The sequence below is a fragment of the Stegostoma tigrinum genome, chromosome 4, assembly GCF_030684315.1.
Source record: "Stegostoma tigrinum isolate sSteTig4 chromosome 4, sSteTig4.hap1, whole genome shotgun sequence".
Taxonomy (NCBI): domain Eukaryota; kingdom Metazoa; phylum Chordata; class Chondrichthyes; order Orectolobiformes; family Stegostomatidae; genus Stegostoma; species Stegostoma tigrinum.
In genome coordinates, this window is record NC_081357.1 from 52,214,055 (window position 1) to 52,235,493 (window position 21,439).

At 41.8% G+C, this 21,439-nt stretch overlaps 1 protein-coding gene across 5 annotated transcripts in view; it reads left to right on the forward strand.

Annotated features, from left to right (window-relative positions):
* gpr63 (G protein-coupled receptor 63) overlaps positions 1-21,439 on the forward strand; it is a 114,411-nt gene that overhangs the window by 23,797 nt on the left and 69,175 nt on the right. For 2 of the 5 annotated variants that reach the window (XM_048531359.2, XM_059645353.1), the window contains exon 3: positions 6,032-6,310. The exons of the other annotated variants lie outside the window; for them this stretch is intronic. The gene's annotated coding sequence lies outside the window, so the exon portion shown is untranslated. The remainder of the gene's footprint in view (positions 1-6,031; positions 6,311-21,439) is intronic. 5 annotated transcript variants of the gene reach the window in all.

The window sequence follows — 21,439 nt, forward strand, 5'->3', positions numbered from 1 at the left end:
AGATCTGAAACTGTTGGTGTGTGTGTGCCCATGTCTGTGTGTATGTGTGTGTAGGTAGTGGGGAGGAGGGAGCCGGAGAAGTGAGTGTGAGAGTGGTAGGGAGATGTTGGTGCTGGTGATGTTTTGAAGCAGATGTGAACTTTGAACCTCTCCCTCCACGTTTATCATTGAACATGCAAGGAAAACCTCTGCTGATGGATAGTGTTGAGAAATGTGTTGAGCCAAATTTTACATTAAAAAGTTTATTATGGTACTCACTTCATGTCTTGCAATGCTTATTGTAAGTTCATTTATATCAGAAACCAGTTATTTTTATTTCAATGCTGATTAATGAATATTTGAACAGAAAAACTGGGATAGCTCCCTATCCCATTGACTCATGTGGTTGTGTGTAACCAGAGAAATGATAAGGCATTGGTTTAGTTTTTCATCCAAAAGGTGGCACCACTAACTGTGCACTGGAGAAGTAGCCTATATTATGGGCTTGAATCTTTTGAGTGGACCTTGCGTATAGAAGACATTTTACTTCCAGGCAAGTAAGCACTGTCTAAAAGGGAAATGAATGGAATGAGGTTGTCGTTTATTTTGGTGTGATCAACTCAAGGGGTAGCATATTTGACGTTGTGCCAAAACAATATGGGATGCACAGGCATTTTGAGAGTGATAGTAAATAACAGTGAAAACAAAGGAGGGAAAATTTTGCCACAAGTTTTTACAATCTACTGCCTTTCGAATCTTGCTTATTATAACGAGATGGGCAGCCGAATATGGAATTTATGCGCTTTGTAATACAGCGAATTTGCAGTTTTAATCAGATTGCAGGTCACATCTGACCCACTGATTTTCATTCCAATGGAAAAACTGCAAAATCATTGTAAAGTTGGTTTATTCTTCAAACCATTTCTTGTGCTCTCATTCCAAAAGCTTAACTTGTACGTGTTTGGGCTTTTGGTGCCAGTAAGATTGTGTGACTCAGATACTAGTTGAAATTTAGATATTGTCACATACCTCCTACACAAGCTGCTGCTTATATAAACTGGTCATGCACATTCTACATGTGAGGCAGGAGAACAGCAAAAAGCACTTAACAGTTGCAATTGAATGCATTTTGAACCGGGAGACATTCATTAGAAAAACTGACCTTGTTTTGGCCTTAATTTGTATCTTGTTTATCTCTGGTAATGACTAACTATCAAATGTTTGGTTTTAGAACATAGAACATAGAACAGTACAGGTTTTATATTAGAAAATCCCCAATGTACCACAAAAAGCAACTTTAGAGTGCCCTCAGCAATTTTATAATAAGGTATTCATTGAGAACAACCACATGGAACATTTTACATTTGAAATTTTCAGTAATTGGAAGAGTCGCACCAATTTTATTTGATTTTTACCTTCACTGTAATTTTTGGTTGTAGGAGGGGTTGAGGAAGTAGAAGATGAGGGAGTGTGAGGCAGGATTGGGACTGAATCAAAATAGAATTGAATAGAGTGAAAGGAGTGAGCTGGGGAATGGGTAAAGGATAGAGTGCGAGAAAGATGCAAGATTGGGAAAAGGAGCAAAAGGATCAGGGATGAAGTGTGCAGAGGAAAAGCAAGGGATAGATGGTCAATAGTAAAGACAGAGATCAATTTTGATTTTTTTTTTTGTTTTTATTTCTTCACCACATGTGAGAGCCACTGGCAATGACAGCATCTCCTACCCATCCTTAGTTGTCTAGAGAAGCTGACAATGAGCTGCCTTCTTGCACTGCAGTTGTAAGTAGTGGAGTAGATGCATCCAAAATGCTGTTAAGAATGGAGTTCTAGACTTTTAATCTCGCAGCAGAGGACCAATAATTGCACTTGCAAATTAGGCTGGCTTGAAGAGAAACTATAAAGAGATGGTATTACCAAGCATCTGATGCTCTTGTCTTTCCTGAAGGTAGAAAATGAGAGTTTGGAATGTGTTGTCAAAGAAAGCTCAGTGAGTTTTTTTATACTGTATCCTGTTTTTGGTTCCCATTTGTGATGTAGGGAGTGCATGTTTAGTGTGGTATCAGTCAAGTGGGTTGCTTTGTCCTGGATGCTTTTGCGCATCTTGAGTGTTGCTGGAGTCACACTTGTTTGGAATGACCTCGCGGGAGGATTTAAGGGGCTGATATTTTTCAGAGGGCCATTTTCTTCCTTTGTGAGGAAAGTCTTTACCAAGAAGGGAGAACGCATGCAAAGCATTTTGTCTTTGGTGCAAATGATTCTTTCTTCTGCAATTTGGGCACAGGAATGCATTCATGAAGGAGCTGTGGGCTGAATCAAAGTAGTTTCTGCAATAGCCATTCACGCTTCAAACTCAATCACCTCTTCAGCTCTGCAGGTCTTGAGCTTCCAATCACCGGCGTTCCCACTGCCCTACTCAAGCACCTGTTCTCTTTGGTCAGAGAAAGGAGGTTATATTGGAATGAAGAATATCACAAGACAGTGATGTGATAGGACATCATGGAAGTGAGAAGGAATAACATTGAGAGCGTCTGGAGGAATGTGATGTTAATAAGGAGCTAGTGGAAGACGTCAGTTATGGCAAGACCTGAACAATAGGGAACAAAATCTGTCATTCCTACCTTATCTGGTTTACTAGTGAATCTAGATTCACAACAATGTGTTTGACTCTTAACCAGCCTCTGGACAATTGGCAATGGAGGAAAAAAGTGCTGGTCCAATATGTGAGAGATAATGGGAACTGCAGATGCTGGAGACTCCAAGACAACAAAACGTGAGGCTGGATGAACACAGCAGGCCAAGCAGCATCCCAGGAGCACAAAAGCCGATGTTTCGGGCCTAGACCCTTCATCAGAGAGGGGGATGGGGGGAGGGAACTGGAATAAATAGGGAGAGAGGGGGAGGCGGACCGAAGATGGAGAGTAAAGAAGATAGGTGGAGAGGGTGTAGGTGGGGAGGTAGGGAGGGGATAGGTCAGTCCAGGGAAGACGGACAGGTCAAGGAGGTGGGATGAGGTTAGTAGGTAGCTGGGGGTGCGGCTTGGGGTGGGAGGAAGGGATGGGTGAGAGGAAGAACCGGTTAGGGAGGCAGAGACAGGTTGGACTGGTTTTGGGATGCAGTGGGTGGGGGGGAAGAGCTGGGCTGGTTGTGTGGTGCAGTGGGGGGAGGGGATGAACTGGGCTGGTTTAGGGATGCAGTGGGGGAAGGGGAGATTTTGAAACTGGTGAAGTCCACATTGATACCATATGGCTGCAGGGTTCCCAGGCGGAATATGAGTTGCTGTTCCTGCAACCTTCGGGTGGCATCATTGTGGCAGTGCAGGAGGCCCATGATGGACATGTCATCAAGAGAATGGGAGGGGGAGTGGAAATGGTTTGCGACTGGGAGGTGCAGTTGTTTGTTGCGAACTGAGCGGAGGTGTTCTGCAAAGCGGTCCCCAAGCCTCCGCTTGGGCTTGGGGACCGCTTTGCAGAACACCTCCGCTCAGTTCGCAACAAACAACTGCACCTCCCAGTCGCAAACCATTTCCACTCCCCCTCCCATTCTCTTGATGACATGTCCATCATGGGCCTCCTGCACTGCCACAATGATGCCACCCGAAGGTTGCAGGAACAGCAACTCATATTCCGCCTGGGAACCCTGCAGCCATATGGTATCAATGTGGACTTCACCAGTTTCAAAATCTCCCCTTCCCCCACTGCATCCCTAAACCAGCCCAGTTCATCCCCTCCCCCCACTGCACCACACAACCAGCCCAGCTCTTCCCCCCCACCCACTGCATCCCAAAACCAGTCCAACCTGTCTCTGCCTCCCTAACCGGTTCTTCCTGTCACCCATCCCTTCCTCCCACCCCAAGCCGCACCCCCAGCTACCTACTAACCTCATCCCACCTCCTTGACCTGTCCGTCTTCCCTGGACTGACCTATCCCCTCCCTACCTCCCCACCTACACCCTCTCCACCTATCTTCTTTACTCTCCATCTTCGGTCCGCCTCCCCCTCTCTCCCTATTTATTCCAGTTCCCTCCCCCCATCCCCCTCTCTGATGAAGGGTCTAGGCCCGAAACGTCGGCTTTTGTGCTCCTGGGATGCTGCTTGGCCTGCTGTGTTCATCCAGCCTCACGTTTTGTTGTCCTGGTCCAATATGTAATGCCCAGATCCAATGAACAAATTAAAAATGAAAATAAATAAACTAGTAAGGCTTAGACCTGCTGTGTGGCATGAATGTCACTCAAGTGATGATCATGTCCAACAAGTGAATCACATACCTCGCTAGGCTATTCTATGACCACTGCTGATGCCTCTGCTATCGCTATCCTGGTGATTGCCATTGACCAGAAATTTGTTGGACTAGTTTTTAAAATGATAGCTATAAGACCAAGTCAGAGGCTAGCAAGTCTTCATTGAGCAACTCACCTCCTGACTATTCAAAGCCTGTCCACTATCTACAAGCATAAGTCAGGAGTGGGATAGAAAACTCTTCACTTGCCTGCATGAATGAGCTCCAGTATCACTCAAGAAGCATGACAACAGACTTGACAATTCAGACTAACAAAGTGTGGAGCTGGATGAACACAGAAGGTCAAGCAGCATCATAGGAGCACAAAAGCTGACGTTTCGGGCCTAGACCCTTCATCCGAGAGTTCTGATGAAGGGTGTAGGCCCGAAACGTCAGTTTTTGTGCTCCTGAGATGCTGCTTGGCCTGCTGTGTTCATCCAGCTCCACACTTTGTTATCTTGGATTCTCCAGCATCTACATTATCACTTGACAAATCAGACTGTTTGGCACCCCATAAATGTTCACTCCCGCTGTCACCAATGCACAGTGACACAATGTTTACCATATGCAAGATGCAGTACAGCAATTCCTCAGGGTTCCTGAGACAGGACTTTACCATAATGCAACCTCCTGCACTTTGAAGAACAAGGGAAACAGGTACATGAGAACACCAATAGGTGCAAGTTTGCGCAAACTTAAAAGCCAAGAGTAATTTGAGATTGAAATCAATTTTGCAGATTTATAGTACTTTATCTTATGTGTACAATAATTCTGAAGTGCTCTCCAGCCGAAGAAATACTTCTGAGGAGAAGTCACCTTTTGTTTTACCTTTTCCATAAACAAGGCCACTCAAGCAACAAATGGATGACCGCGTAATGCTTTTGTTGGCATTGGTAAAGGAGGGGAATATCGGATAGAACATACTGTTTGGATATGTATGGGTTCTGTCAGCCCTGGAGTTTGGTCTAATTAAGACCATGAGACATAGAAACAGGAGTATGCCATTCAGCACCTGCTCTGCCAGCCAATAAAATCATGGCTGCTCTGACACTCCTGTCCTCCACTTTCCTGTCCTTTCCCCATAACCATTGAGTATCCTATTGATTAAGAATCTATCTCAGCCTTAAACAGAGACAAGAACTCTCACTTGATTGGTGTTTCTGAAACTCTAGAGGGCTCCTCATTCATCAGTTGTGATATGCTCTGAGATGCTTTTGATGAGTTAAACAGAGACAGATTTGACACATTTTAAAGTCTTTTACAAGCAATACGTAAAATTAGAAACAACTTTGTAGGAGAAAACAGCGAAGTTCGACAAACAGCAAACGAAGGTCAAGGGAAGGAGTTTTATGATTCCCCCGATGGGAAATATTTCCCATGGTACTCTGAATTATGGTTTTTTTTAATTTAAACTTTCTCTTGCCGCTTTCCTGATATACTTGTACCTTTTGCCATCTGCTTTTGCAGTGGTTGCTAAGTGATGAGAGAAGCCATGATTACATCTCCGTGCTATTCTCTTTGAGAGCAAAAAATCAGTGCAACTTGGGTTTGGAAAGTTTGATTTGGAGAATTATGGATGTCCCTGCCTGAAGAATTCAGATGACACTTTCTTTGTGATCTTTGTGAATTGCATTTTTAAGGAAAGAACGGAATGACCTTGTTTTGTTGCATCATTCCATTATCAATTTTAAGAGCTCTGCAACCTTGCTTTCTTTGTCAAAAACATCAGCTTCAGATGCTGGCGCACTATAACTTGCAAGGTTTCTTTTCATTCTTAGGATGTGAGCATCAGTGGCAAGGCCAGCATTTACCACTCATCCCTACTGGCCTCAAGACGTGGACAATGAACTGCTTTTTAAAACTGCTGCCATTCAGGTGGTGCAAGTTCCATAGAGTTGACGCCGTGACAGTGAAGATAGTGAAATACATTTTCAAATCAAGATGGTGTATGACTTGGAGAGCATCTTGCAGGTGATGAAGTTCCCATATGTCTGCTATTCTTGTTCTTCTCTGTGGCAGAGGTTCCTTGTTTGGAAGGTGCTGACTAAGGAAACTTGGTGAGTTTGAAATGGTCACACAGGATATACAGCACAGGAAGAGGCCACTTGGCCCAACCAGTTCATGTTGTGTTTATATTCCATTTAAGTCTCCTTTCATCTTTCCTCATCTGAACTTACCATCATAACCTTTATTCTTTGCTTCCTCAAATGCTTGTGTAGTTTTTCCTTAAATGGATCCGTACAATGTGGGGTGACGTGGTGGCTCAATAGTTAGCACTGCTGCCTTACAGCGTCAAGGACCTGGGTTCAATTCCAGCCTCAAGTGACTGTATTGGAGTTTGCACATTCTCTGCTTGCGTTTCCCCCAGCTGGTCCGGTTTCCTCCCACATGCTAAAGATGTACAAGTTAGGTGGATTGGCTGTGCTAAATTTGCCATAGTGTCCAGGGATGTGTAGGTTACATGCGAAATACAGGGATAGGTTGGGCGAGGGGGTACTGTCTGGATGGGAAGCTCTTTGGAGAGTTAGTGTGGACTTGTTGGGCTGAATGGCCTGTTTTCACACTGTAGGGATTCTGTTATGTGCTCCTGTGTTCCTGTGATAGTGATTGCCACAGTCCTCGTGTTCTTTTGGGTAAAGGTATTTCCTCTGAATTCCCAACTTAAACCCTCGGTAATTATCTTTTGTTAGTGGTCTCTAGGCTGGTCTTTGTGTAAAATTAAAGATTTCTACTCTATCAAAACCTTGCATAATTTTAAAGACCTCCAAGAAGTCACTCCGAAGTTGCTATTTTTCAAGGGAAAAGGAGCCCTGCCTGACCATCCTTTCCTGATATGTATGCCCACACATTTTGATGTCAATTTTGTAAATATTGTTTGTACTATCTCTGTTGCCTCTCTATAAATACGGAAACCAGAACTGCGTATGGTCTTCTATAGTGTAATTGACCATTAATATAAATTTAGCAAGGTTTTTCAATTGTAACCTTCAGAAATAAAGCCTAGTGCTTGATTTGCTTTTTTATGGGTCCACTGAACTGTGGCTCAACTTTGTGTGATTGATATATTTGCACTCTGATATTTCTTTGTTCCTCTACCCCACCTAGACTTGCACCTTGCAAGGAACAAGTGACCTTATTCCTCCTACCAAATTCTCATTTGTCTGAGTTGAAAATAATTTCCCCTATTATTTACCTACTGTGCATTTAACTTAACAAAATAAGTGATGGCCATTCACTGGTTCATTTCTCAGGTCAATACCCTGATCAATCAGTCAACTTGTCTGATTTAAAATACAAACAAAGTTGCCTGTTAAGTGTCAATCATCATTAATTGTTACGTTCCTCATGGCAATACTGTTACCAGTCACAGTCCACTTGCCAACCAATTAATACTATCCTCTCACAAAATAAAAATATCGGTTTCCCCTTCAATTGATATTTTTGGTAACATTTCCTGATGAGTGCAAGACCAAAACTTCAATAAATTGTAACAGAGATAGTAGGAATTGCCAATGCTGGAGAATCTGAGATAACACGTGTGTGAGGTGTGAGGCTGGATGAACACAGCAGGCCAAGCAGCATCAGAGGAGCAGAAAAGCTTGACGTTTCAGGTCGAGACCCTTTTTCCAAAATGGGGGAGGGGAAGGGGATTCTGAAATAAACAGGGAGACAGGGGGAGGTGGATAGAAGATGGTTTTAGGAGAAGATAGGATGAGAGAAGACAGACAGGTCAAAGAGGCTGGGTTAGAGCCAGTGAGGGTGAATGTAGGTGGAGAGTTAGGGGGGGATAGGTCAGTCCAGGGAGGATGGACAGGTCGGTGGCGGGGGTGCAGGTTGAGGTTAGTGGGTAGGGGATGGGGCTGGGGCTTGAGAGGGGAGGAATAGTTAGGGAGGCGGGGACTGGCTGGGCTGGTTTTGGCATGTGGTCGGGGGGAGGGGAGATTTTGAAGCTTGTGAAGTCCACATTGGTACCTTTGGGCTGCAGGGTTCCCAAGCGAAATATGAGATACTTCAACAAATTCTGGGCTTTTTAATTCAGCAATATTCAAAATCCGAATTATTAATGCAAATTATGGAACACCGCTTTCTACCCAGCCATTCTGAATACCATTGATGCATGCTATCCGTATCTGCCTTGAAGCCAGTTCATGATTTCGTTTGCTACTTGTCCCCTGACACACATTCTTTGATCTATATACAGCTGTTTATTTTGGGACACCTTATCAAGGACCTTTTAAAAATCCAGGTAAGTTGTGTCTTCTACATCACCATTCTCTGTTTCTTGATTCTGAGCAAGATTTTCCCTTTTGAAATTCATGCTAACTATTCATTACAATAATTTTGGATTCCAGCCATTCTTCTTTTCTCTATGATTCTCTGGGCATCTTATGCACCCTTACTTTAAGATAGCAATTAGCTATTGACACCCTGTGATATACACCTTTTCGAATGAATTATTCACTTTGAGTAGCATTGCCTCTGCCAGCTCTTTCCCTAGAATATTTTAAAATGTGTGGGTGTGATCCATATAGGCTTTGCTTAGTTTGTTCAATGCGTTCCTTTTAAAAATACTAAATTACTTATCTTGTTGCCTTTACTATTCATTATATGTCAACCTTTTCCATTCCCTTGGTGAGTACTGCAGCAAAACGCTATTAAATATTTTTGCCATCTTTTTGTTGTTATCTTGTGCATCCCTTAATGGTTATACTATTTCTATCACATCCATTTTTACCAATGTGTCTGTAAAAGATTTTGCTATTTTCGCGTTCTATCCTTTGGTAATTTCATTTCTTGGTTCACCTTTACTTTCCTGATCTTTTTACCTTTCTCCTAATCTCTTTATATTCTTACTTAGCATGTACTAATCTACTGTATGTACACCTGATGTTTTCCTCTCTCTTAACCCTCAATTATGTCCCTTATGTCTTTATTCATCTGTGGAGTCTCACAAGTGTTCATCTTGTCCTTTCTTTTCAGATGAGTATTCTTTCCCTGCATCATTGTTTGCTCTTGTTATTTACCTAAATTCTATTCTCAGGCCCTCAAGCTTAGGTTTGGTTTCATCATACTTTATTGCTTTTGCGACCATCACTTTGAATTGCTACAGAGTATCTTGGTCCATGTTGCTGCACTCTACACTTCTGGTGGAGGAAGTGAGTGTTTGTAATGGAGATTGAGCACCAAAAGTTAAAATGTTTATTGACAGAGTCCAGTCAGGTAATTCTCTCGTTAGAGTTTTATTTCCAAGTCAGAAACTCCAACAACACTGATTACTTGCTCCCCATGTTTATACACCCATTTGATGCCCAATTAGCCCTTAATTAATATATATCCATGACTCATTTCCTAGTTCCATTAGGTCCTAGGCATCCTTTTGTACCCTTCCAGTGTGTACCAGCAGATCAAGTACCAAATTTTATATTAGTGACAATGGGAACTGCAGATGCTGGAGAATCCAAGATAACAAAGAGTGAAGCTGGATGAACACAGCAGGCCAAGCAGCATTCAGGAGCACAAAAGCTGACGTTTTGGGCCTAGACCCTTCATCAGAGATTCACCCGACATAAGTCATTTCCACGAAGAACTTAGCTGCTGGTGGGATATTGGTCTCTGAGATTGCCTTCCTAAGCAGGGAAAGGTGGCTGCAGGAAGAACAGGGCAGTTCACAAGCCTCAGAGCAGTACCAGAAAATCTAAGTAGAAACAACTGCAAGGTGCCTGAAGATAGATAGGGTCTGATATGAGAGACATGCATTGTTGGTGCTCACTCTTTGTGCCCTGGGACACTGTGACAGAACCATGCTAGAGTGAAAGCTGAGGACTGCAGGAGTGGGAGGCAATCCTGTCCAAATGTCAGTGATGGTGACAGCTGCTTTCAACTTGTATGTGACTGGGTCTGTCCAGGGAGTGAAGGGTGACCTGTGTGGGAGCTCCCAGTTGTACACCACAAGTACATCAGGATGGTAACCAAAGTACTCTGCTTAAGATTGCATCAGTTCATTTTGTTTCCCTGACAATGAGGCCAGTGTGCTGCAGCCCAGGCAGTCGATCCATTAACTGCACTGCATCATGCTGACGGAGCCATTTTACAGCACCAGAATTTATCAATGGGAAAAGTTCAATTCCATTAAAATCCAGCTGTTCCACTGTTAGCAATTTCAGAAAGTGTGTGCCTGCTACACTGGCGGCTGTATTGCATATTACATCCTGGATCCCCCTCATATACATGGAGTGTTGAGGAGTCCAGATGCCTTACAAGGCTGGTTACTAATGGCAAGGGCGACCTACCCACTGAGTCCATGGCTGATGACATCTTTGTGTAACTTCCTGCCTGATGCAGAGCGCAGTACAATGCGGCCCATGTTTAGAAAAGGGCCATGATGGGGCAGACAGTGAGGCTGATGAAGACATGGTTTACTGATTGGACTGGTCTGGTGGGACTCTACAGTATAGTCCAGACAGTGTGTGCCACATCATCCTGGCCTGCTCTGCTGTACACACTTTGAGCAGGCAATGCAGTGTTGTGATAGATGGTGAGGAACTGGGGAATGAGAGCAGTAGTCCAAGGAGGATGAGGACGAGGACTCTGGGGAGGAGGAAGCTCTCCTTGTCCTTTACAGACCTCAGTGGCATTGGGTGCTACAAGCAGTGCAGAACCACACTAACATCCATTTACTGTAGATGGAGGCTAATTGCAGCAGGCACTCATATTGTGAATATAAGATAGTTGTTGGTCAAGACATCAGCATTTGATTTGTATTGTGGGGGTGAACTGCAGCTTCTATTTGTTTTGTTTGTAGTCTGTTTTTTTGGGTCACTGTCAATAGAAGTTCAAGTTTGGAATGTGGTATTCCCCTACTGAACAGCGACAAGATGAAGGTATGTAGTGGGCTTTGTGCCAGAGTAGTAGTGACATAGCGAGGATGTTTAGATGGAATTTGTCTATGTACAGGCTGTGTTTTGTGGTAATTGGATTGGTGTAGGCATCATGCCAGCAACGATCAATGCTAAGCAATGAGAGTGAGTATGTGCCACAAGCAACATAGCTTTGTGACTAATAAGTCATTATGCTGCTGGTGAGGGTCAATGGTAGATTGCTAATGCTTCTCTGGGTGCACAGTAGCCTATCAAAGACTGTGTAGGCATAAGGATGGCCGTCTTTCAAGTGTTATCCAGTGAGTGGCAAATTGTTTTGAGTATACCATAATATAAGGTAGGGTTAGAATTGAACATGAAGGAGACCATAGAGACATACAGGGAGAGTGCAGGGAAGTGGAGTTGAAATGCCCATCAGCCATGATTTAAATGGCAGAGGGAACTTGATGGGCCGAATGGCCTTACTTCCGCTCCTATGTCTTATGTTCTTATGGACAGCGTAGGTAGTTAAGGAGGCGTGCTTGGTCAGTCATGGTGATAAATCTCATTGGGCTTTCTGGTGAGAATCCCTCCTGAATATTTGACACAACTTGCACATGGCCAGAAAAAGTGAGATTCAGCTTTTTTTCCTTTTTTTTTTCAAAATCATTATTTCTGTCTATTTCCATCAAAATTCTTGGTAGCAAGATCTAGGTTCAACCTTCTTCGCATTTTCTCTTAATATTTGTCAGTTTTAAAAAAATAGATTTTAATAAAGATTGGGAAAATATAGCTAAATTTAAGATTACTGCTGAAATAAATGAATAAATGTCAGAATTTTTATTTTTAAATCTATCGAATTTCACCATGGAATGGCAAAAATTGACATCCCTCACATAGAGAATTTGTTTTCCAGGATAAGAAAGTTTTCTTTCAGAAGTAATTATGGTTATACATGTTATTTAAATACCCCGTAAAACCTGATTCAACAGTATGCAGTATCTTTTGAGGATTTGCACATTGAGGATTTGCACATTGAGGATAATAATAACCGCAAGATCACACCAAAACTCAGTGATTTTTTTTGTTTCTTTGATTTCCATTTGCAAAGACATCAAGAATGAGCCAAATGGAGATGTAGGAAATTAGCACCAGCAGCTTCTGTGCTTCCACATTTAGCTGTACAAATATAGATGCTCAAACCTGCTCAAAGATAATGAGAGCTGCAGATGCTGGAGAATCCAAGATAACAAAGTGTGGAGCTGGATGAACACAGCAGGCCAAACAGCATCTCAGGAGCACAAAAGCTGATGTTTCGGGCCTAGACCCTTCAGAAAAAAAATTCTGATGAAGGGCCTAGGCCCGAACCGTCAGCTCTTGTGCTCCTAAGATGCTGCTTGGCCTGCTGTGTTCATCCAGCCCCACACTTTTTGCTCAAACCTGCTTTCAGTTTTGCAGAATAATCATGGTAAATGGTGACACTTTAACTGTCAGAATGACCACAAAATCTGGGTCATTGTCCCTCCTGCGCTACCCTTATCTGTCTTTTCTGTCACTGCTCAAATAGTTAAGCATGTTTGGTCAAGCATGACCTACCGTTTTAGAGTCTGTGATCACTATGCCTTACTTTCTGATTAGCTTCGAGCTGTAATTGTTTTTTTATATGATCCTCAAATTAGGATTTCATTATCTTAACTACTACGATCCAGAGAATTAATTCATGGTTCCTTGGAATGATTTCTTCATCCTATTTAAATCCAGGAATCACATTAGCTATCCACTCTGCTCCATCATTATTTATTTTTCCTTTTATTTTACATGAATATGTATTGTTATATTACCTTGGAGAGAGTTTTGCGAATTGACTTTAGCCATGTGAGTTTGCACTTCTGAAGTCATTATGTGAAAATGTGAATGCTTTTTTGGCTGTCTACCAAAATGAAACCTCCTTGAGACATTCTTTAAATGCAAGAACAATTTATTTCTTATTTTTCTGAAGAAATAATTGAGTACACAGTCTGATTCAAGTGCATAAATTTGTACATTACAGCTGCCCACAGTGGGACTGTTACTAGCAGCATCACTGTACAGTAAACATGTTGCATCTTGCATAGTTTTACAACTTTTTTTTCTCTTTTACAAATTGTTAGTGCTAAATATTCATTCGGGCATGCTGCCAGCAACGGTTGATGTTAAGTAATTGTGTTCTTATTAATTGAGTATACTTGTATTCTGGGATGAAATGCATAAAGTGATGGGCTGAAATCCTGAAAATGTCTGGAAATAATCGAGTCTGTTAAAACATGGTTGTCCAACTTTTGTTGCAGTAATACAATTAACTTGTGTCGTAGGCAAATTGAAACCAATTCTGCCACATTTTTGCAGTGTGAAGAAAGAGCTGAATTGAAGTCTTGCATTGTCTTTGACAGTGTGCGTTGTTAGGTTACATTTATTGACTTTGGAATTGTGCTGCTGTAATTCTAACTATTTCTGTTCATTTTTGGAGAGTCCTGGTTTAAACCTGGGCTAATGGACGTATTCTTCTGCTGTTTTCTTCTCTTTTACACAAATTGCAGATGGGACTTCTGAAACATTTTCTTTCCAGTTTAAAGGGATGGAGCAGTAACTGAAACACAGCAGTTAAATTCCAGTTTAGAGTTGTTCTAGTCAATTGTACCAGATGCAATATCCACCACTTCATGAACCACTTTCGTTTTCTTAAAAATGCTATAATTGTACTATCTATTACAATGTACAGTTAGTGACAACTTGCTATTACTGCATTAATTTATAAATAGTCATAAAGAATGCTTGTTTTTAAGGAATAACTTTACTCATTTCAATATTTATGGGACATATTTTCAATTTGTGATCCTGGTGCAGAAGGGGCATTGCAGATTAGCTACCAGTTTTAAAACCTGTTTTGAATTACATTTCCAGTTCAACTAATTGAAGGGCAATGCATGTTGCTAGTTTGATGTCCAGGGAGCAAGTTAGATTTTACTTAAATACCTTGTTATTGTTGTGTGTGTGATCAATTACCATAAAATTCCTTTTAAAATTTTAAACACTACTGTTAATAGCCTTGATCGTAACTTGGCCGAAACGTACAGTATTGGGCCAATGGATTAGCACCTGGGCTCATTTCATTATTCTCATTCTAATCTGATCCTGGCAGGAATTACCTGAACACTGTAGGAAGAGGAAGAGAAGTTGGTGCAGGAGAGGAGAGAGGCATTTCCTCTGGGGCCAGGAGGACCATTCTTGCTCCACTTGGCACACAAGGATGCTTTCGACAAATTTGGCATTTATTTACCCTTCTTATTGGAATGCCTTACCTCACACTTCATAAACTGAGGATCTACTATACTCGTACGACTGTCCAAGATATTGGCCCTCCTCCAGCTCTGGTGTCTGATGCATCCCTGCATTAATTGTTTCACAAGTTACTGATGCCAAAGTTTGGGAATTCCCACCCTAAATCCTCCTGCCTTACTACCTACTTCCTTCCTTTAAGACACTCCTTAAACCATAGCTGTTTTCCAAAACCATTGGTCATCTGAATTATTACCACTGTAGATGTCTCACTGTTAACGTGTTTTTTGATAACTTTCCTGTTAAGCAGCCTGAAATGTTTTATCACAGTAAAGATACTTTATAAATGCAAGTTTTAATCAATTTTCTTGTTTTGCAGGATTTTTCCTGGCCCTGAAGCCGCCTTAATACTAGATTATTTGGTCATTCAACAATGCATGCAAATCTCTCACAATATAATCTGCACCTGCTTAACGTTATTAGATCCCAAGTTTTGCATCTCAATAGATATCCAAAAAATGCTTACTAGAACTCCAAGAGACGGCAGTGTGGTGTAAAGCTAAGTTTATCATGAATTTAATCATCTCATCTGGCACGTGTGGTTAAAAATGAAAGTAATTTAACTAGAAGTAATCATCATTGTTCAAACTCTCATTTTGAGAATGATGTTTACTTGGGGTCATGAGTTTCTACTATGAATTTTCATGTATCTGAGCTGGCCAGATCTTAACCTGCAGATCTTTGAGTACGTGGGAAAGGCCCTCCGACAAGGTCGTGAGATCTTGATTTCAAAATGAGGTGGGAGTGTGTTTGTAATGATGTTGCAAAAAGGCTTCAAGAGCATTGGGCAGGCTGAGAGAGATGACAAGAACATGACAGATGAAATATAATGTGGATAAGTGTGAGGCTATCTTTTTTTGGTAGGAGAATGGAGGTGCAGAATATTTTCTTAAATGATGAGAGACTAAAAAATGTTGATGCAAAAAGGAGCCTGTGTGCAATTGTTCATGAGTGACTGAAAGCTAACATGTAGGTGCTGCAAGCAGCGAGGAAGATAAATGTTCTGTTCGCCTTTGTTTCAAGAGGATCTGAATACTGGAGTAAAGATGTTTACTTCAATTGCATAGTGTTTTGGTGGGATTACAGTGATATGCAGTTTTGATCCCCATGCGTAAGGAAGGAGATATTTTCCATAGAGGGAATGCACATATTCACCAGATGAATTCCAGGGATATCAGGACTGTCCTATGTCATGAAGGGAAATCTCAATAAATACTGTGTTCTCTTCCAATATTTCCACTCTTGTGTCTTTCAAAAATTGTGAAGCTTCCTGGTTGTTAAAATGGCCAATGCTGATTCTGTGATTGTATTTCCAAAAATTTTTGATTCTCCTCCATGGTATAGACATTGCAGCTGAAGTTGACACAACAAGCTGGGAGATGAGCTATCTGTCGCCAGCCAACTCTGAACAAAGGAAAAGTATATTAAAATGTCTGCTTTCTTTTATTCTTTCTGTTGCAATTCCTTTGCTTTCCTAATTTCCTTTTTAAGTTTCCCCTCCACCTTTTATACTTCTCTAGAGATTCTGTTATACTGAACCATCCATATTACCATAAGATTTTATATCCTTAATTCTGTGTGCCTTGATCTGCAGGATTTTCTGGCTGTAGTTCAATTCATTGTCTTTACAGGAATAGAACTGTCCTGCATTCTCTCCATTTCCTTCTTGAATGCTTCCCACTGTTCTGGCACACTTCTATCCGCAAGTAGTTGCTGTCTGTCACTTGGGCCAAATTATAACTTATCTGAGTAAAATTACCATCTATCAGTTTAGAGCCTTTACTTGCAGCACATGTGTATCTTTTTCCATAAATACTCTAAATCCAAGTGAGTTATAGTCATCATGTCAAAAATGCTCATCCTATTGACATACCTTCTACCTGCCTAACCTTATTTCCATATATGCCTCCTCTAATGTTGAGTTTTCTCCATTATGGCTTAAAAAGTTCCCCTGAGTGCAGTTTAATTATTTTGTCCTATCCCTACTTTCATGCTCAAACTATCTCAGTTAATATTTGGATAATTAAAATTCTCCAACTATTATTGTCTCATTATTCTTGTACATCTCTGAAATTTCATTCCAAATTTTACCTTTAATGCTCCCTGACTGTTTGGGGACCTATAATACACACCAAACAACTGATTTTTAACTTCTACTCATATGGCCTTATATGTTGATCTTTCTAAGATATCATCCCTCCTCACTGCTATAATTCTTTCCTTGATCAATATTGTGACCTCCCTCATTCTGTCTTACAGTGTCACAGAGACATGCAGCTTGGAAACAGACTCTGCGGTCCAACTAGTCCACACCAACCATGTTCCCAAACTAAACTAGCCCCGTTTGCCTGTGTTTGGTCCATATCCCTCCACGCCTTTCCTATTCGTGTCCTTATCTGAATGTCTTTTAAATGTAACTGGGCTTGCATCCATAATTTCCTCTGGCAGCACATTTCATGCACGAACCACTCTGTGTAAAAGATAAAGTTGCCGCTCATGTCTTTTTAAAATCTTTCTCCTCTCTCCTTAAAAATATGCCACCTAGTTTTGAACTCCCCCACCCTAGGAGAAATGACCCTTGCTATTCATCTTATCTATGCCCCTGTATAAGGTTACCCCTCAACTTCCTACACTCCAGTGAAAAAAGGCCCCAACTTACCCAGCCTTTTTATAACTCAATCCACCACTCCATTCTCAGCAACATCTTCTAATGCCCACTTTTCTTGTCTAAATACTATATAACCAGGGTACACCAGCCTGGGTAATAGCTGTGATATCATATTTCCATGTGCCTATTTCTGCCCTCAACTCATCTATATTATTTCTCAAGCTCCTTGCATTAAAATAAATTCAGCTTAGCCTTGCTAAACTCACCTGTTCTAAGATGATTCCTCTGCCTTCCTGACTCAAATCCTCACATTTAACTTGTAACTTAATCTCAGCATTCCCTCGCTCCGAACTATTTATCAGGAATCCATATCCCTACCAAGCTAGTCCATATCTTGCCCCAACAGCATTAGCAAACCTCACATGTTGGTCCCATCCCTATTCAGAAGCAATCTGTTTGACTTGTACAGGTTCCACTTTTCCAAGAAATAGTTTCAATGTGCAAGCAATCTAAAGCCCTTTCTTCTGCACTATCTTTGCAGTCATGCATTTATATCCATCTATTTCTATACACACTACTGCATGGCACTGGGAGTAATCTGGAGATTACTATGCTTGAAGCCTTACCTTTCAATTTCTTACCAACTCCTGGAGGTTTGCTCTCAGGACCTCGTTCTTCTCTCTCTCTCTCCCGTCATTGGTTATTAGTCCCACTGTTCCCTCTTTGAAACGCCCTGCAGCTGTTCCATGACTTACTTGGCCCTAGCACTCAGAAGTCAACACATCATCCTTGAATGCATTGAAGGAGTTGCAAAACAACTCCATCCATTTTGAATGGTTTGTTAATAAATCTCATCTTCAACTTCAATAAATGATTTTGTGTTGGGTTTATTTCAACAAGTGGATTTGGAAAAACACTAGGGTTTGAGGGACATACTTTAGACTACTTCAGTAAGGGATGGCTAAAAAAAGGAAAATATTAAACTGAGTTGTACCTTGTTATCTCAAGTTTAAGAGGAGGTAAGCATTCAATTCTAATTCACTCCCATTCCCATTTGTCCACAGCAACTATGAGGAAAGAGCGAGGAAACTAAATTCTAAAAAATTACACCAGATCTTATTGAAACTTACAAAGTTCTTAAAGGGCTGGTCAGAGTGGGTACAAAAAGGAATTTTTTGCTTGCTTGCTCGTGTGAATGGAAAAGGAGGACAGCCTCAGAATAAGAGACAAGCCATTTAGAATTAAATTTAAAATTGAAATTTCTTCACTTCACTGGGTTCTTAGAATTCTGTACCACAAAGTGTAGTGAAAGCTCAGTCATTAAGTGCATTGGAGATACGGATTGATAGACTGCTAAATACTAATGACAAAAAGGCTTAAAGATAGTGTAGGAAAATAGCTTTGATGTAGATTGCCTGTCATCGAGAATGCTGTGAGTGATAATGGGAACTGCAGATGCTGGAGAATCCAAGATAACAAAGTGTCGAGCTGGATGAACACAGCAGGCCAAGCAGCATCTCAGGAGCACAAAAGCCGACGTTTTGGGCCTAGACCCTCTGATGAAGGGTCTAGGCCTGAAATGTCAGCTTTTGTGCTCCTGAGATGCTGCTTGGCCTGCTGTGTTCATCCAGCTTCACACTTTGTTATCGAGAATGGTGGAGCAGGCTCGGGTGACCTATTTTGGCTTCTATATGCTTCTCACACTCTTTCATTATTCAGGCTTTGTGACCCTTTATTGACAGATTGTCACCTTTGTGAGAGTTGTTTACAAGTTCCACTCAATCATTGAAGTTAATTTTGCCTTGCATCAAGGAGAGCTGTAGAGCAGCTTTTGAAGCATTTTCTTTTTCTTCCCCCGGAATGCAGACTGGTTGAAAGTACAACACCTAGCAGGGGAAACAGTTTTCAATTATTGAGAGGCCACACCCAGTCCATCAAAGTTTGGCTGAAACCCTATAAATCACGGTTTCAGGAGGACCACTATTGTTTTTCAAACGTTTTTCCCCTTGAATCCAGAGGTATACATGATCTACAGTTTCCAGATAACATTGTCTTATTTGGACCAGATTTGTAAACCACTCTCGAATTATTCAGTTCTGCGCAGTAGAAACTTGGACTACCCTTAATGTTGCTAAAACTGAATTTATATCCAGCCGCATCTATCAGTCAAATGTTCTGTTTCCCATTTAATGTTGAAAAATAGACCCTGCGTCAATAGTAATTCACAGAACAGTAACGAATATTTCTATTTGACTTTGCAGAAAAGATTAAAAACTGGACTGGTATTTAAAACAAAAAACTCCATTCTTTTGTTTCACTTAGAAGAATTGCCTCATTTTGAGTGTGTTCAGGAGACCAGTGTTATGGCGATGTGAGCTCATCAGAGTCATGATATCACCATGGAAACTGTTCTGCTACTAAATTAAGTTCAAACCGTAGAGCAGTTTTAAAGATTCTTGAAGTCTGTTTTTGTATCACGTGTGACTGACAAGAATACAACGCTAAACAGTTCAATCGATTCTACCAACCAATAGAATATATCTCACCATCAATCTGTAGTGAGAAATTTTCTCATAAACAAATTGTTTCTTAGGTTATAACAAACAACTGCACCTCCCAGTCGGGTCGGTTCGCAACAAACAACTGCACCTCCCAGTCACGAACCATTTCAACTCCCCCTCCCATTCCTCAGATGACATGTCCATCATGGGCCTCCTGCAGTGCCACAATGATGCCACCCGAAGGTTGCAGGAACAGCAACTCCTATTCCGCTTGGGAACCCTGCAGCCCAATGGCATCAATGTGGACTTCACAAGCTTCAAAATCTCCCCTTCCCCCACTGCATCCCAAAACCAGCCCAGTTCGTCCCCTCCCTCCACTGCATCACACAACCAGCCCAGCCTGTCTCTGCCTCCCTAACCTGTTCTTCCTCTCGCCCATCCCTTTCTCCCACCCCAAGCCGCACCTCCATTTCCTACCTACTAACCTCATCCCATCTCCTTGACCTGTCCGTCTTCCCTGGACTTAACTATCCCCTCCCTACCTCCCCACCTATACTCTCCTCTCCACCTATCTTCTTTTCTCTCCGTCTTCGGTCCGCCTCCCCATCTCTTCCTATTTATTCCAGAACCCTCTCCCCATCCCCCTCTCTGATGAAGGGTCTAGGCCCGAAACGTCAGCTTTTGTGCTCCTGAGATGCTGCTTGGCCTGCTGTGTTCATCCAGCTTCACACTTTGTTTCTTAGGTTGTCTCAGATTTTCTAAACCACAAGGTGGTATGGTACTAGTTATGTTACTATGTTCCATTCAGGCATCAAAACTAATCTAGTGAATGTGGTTAGATTTAATGGAGCCTGCTGGATGGGCAGACCCTCGTAAGCAGAGGAAAGGCAGTGCAGCACATTTCTGTCTATGGAAGACTGACGCTCTATTTAGTCAGCAACAGAAACAAGGTAAAATAGACTGAATATTGATCCAGTTGAAGGCCATAATCTCTGAGCCTACTTGAATTTAACTCTGAGATTTTCCCATCCCTGCAGCCGTTTTAGGATCGGTGCTGGATCCACGGTGGTGATTCATTTATATTAAAAAAAATTGGATGAGTGTGTAGGAGGCCTGGTTAGTAAATTTGCACATGACGCCAAAAGTGGTGTATACCGGACAGTGAAGAAAGTTATCTAGGAGTACAATGGTATCTTGATCAGTTGGACCAATGGGCTGAGGGATGGCAAATAGAGTTTACCTAAATAAATGTGAGGTGTTTCATTTTGGTCAGTCACATCAGGGCAGGACTTGCACTGTTAATACGAGGGCCCTGGGGAGTGTTGTTGAACAGAGAGATCTAGTGGGGCTGGTACATCATTTCTTGAAAATGGTGTCACTGTCAGACAGGGTGGTGAAGGTGTGCTTGCCTTTATTGGTCAGAGCATGGAGTACAAGAGTTGGGAAGTCATGTTGTGGCTGTACAAGACATTAGTAAGGCCACGTTTGGAGTACTGTACACAATTCTGGTTTGCCCTGCTATAGGAATGCTGTAATTAAACTGGAAAGAGTGCAATGCTTATTGACAAGGATGTTACTGAGACTGGAAGGTCCCTTGGGGAGTGTTGTTGAACAAAGAGACCTGGGAGTGCACATGCATAGTTCCTTGTGAGTGGAGTCACAGGTAGACAGGGTGGTGAAGAAGGTCATTGGCATGCTTGCCTTCATTAGTTAGTGCAGTGAATGTAGTAGTTGGGATGTCAGGCTGTGACTGTACACGATATTGGTTAAGCCATTTTTAGAATACTGCATTCAGTTCTGGTCTCCTGCAGTCGGAAAGATATTGTTAAAATTGAGTGGGCTCAG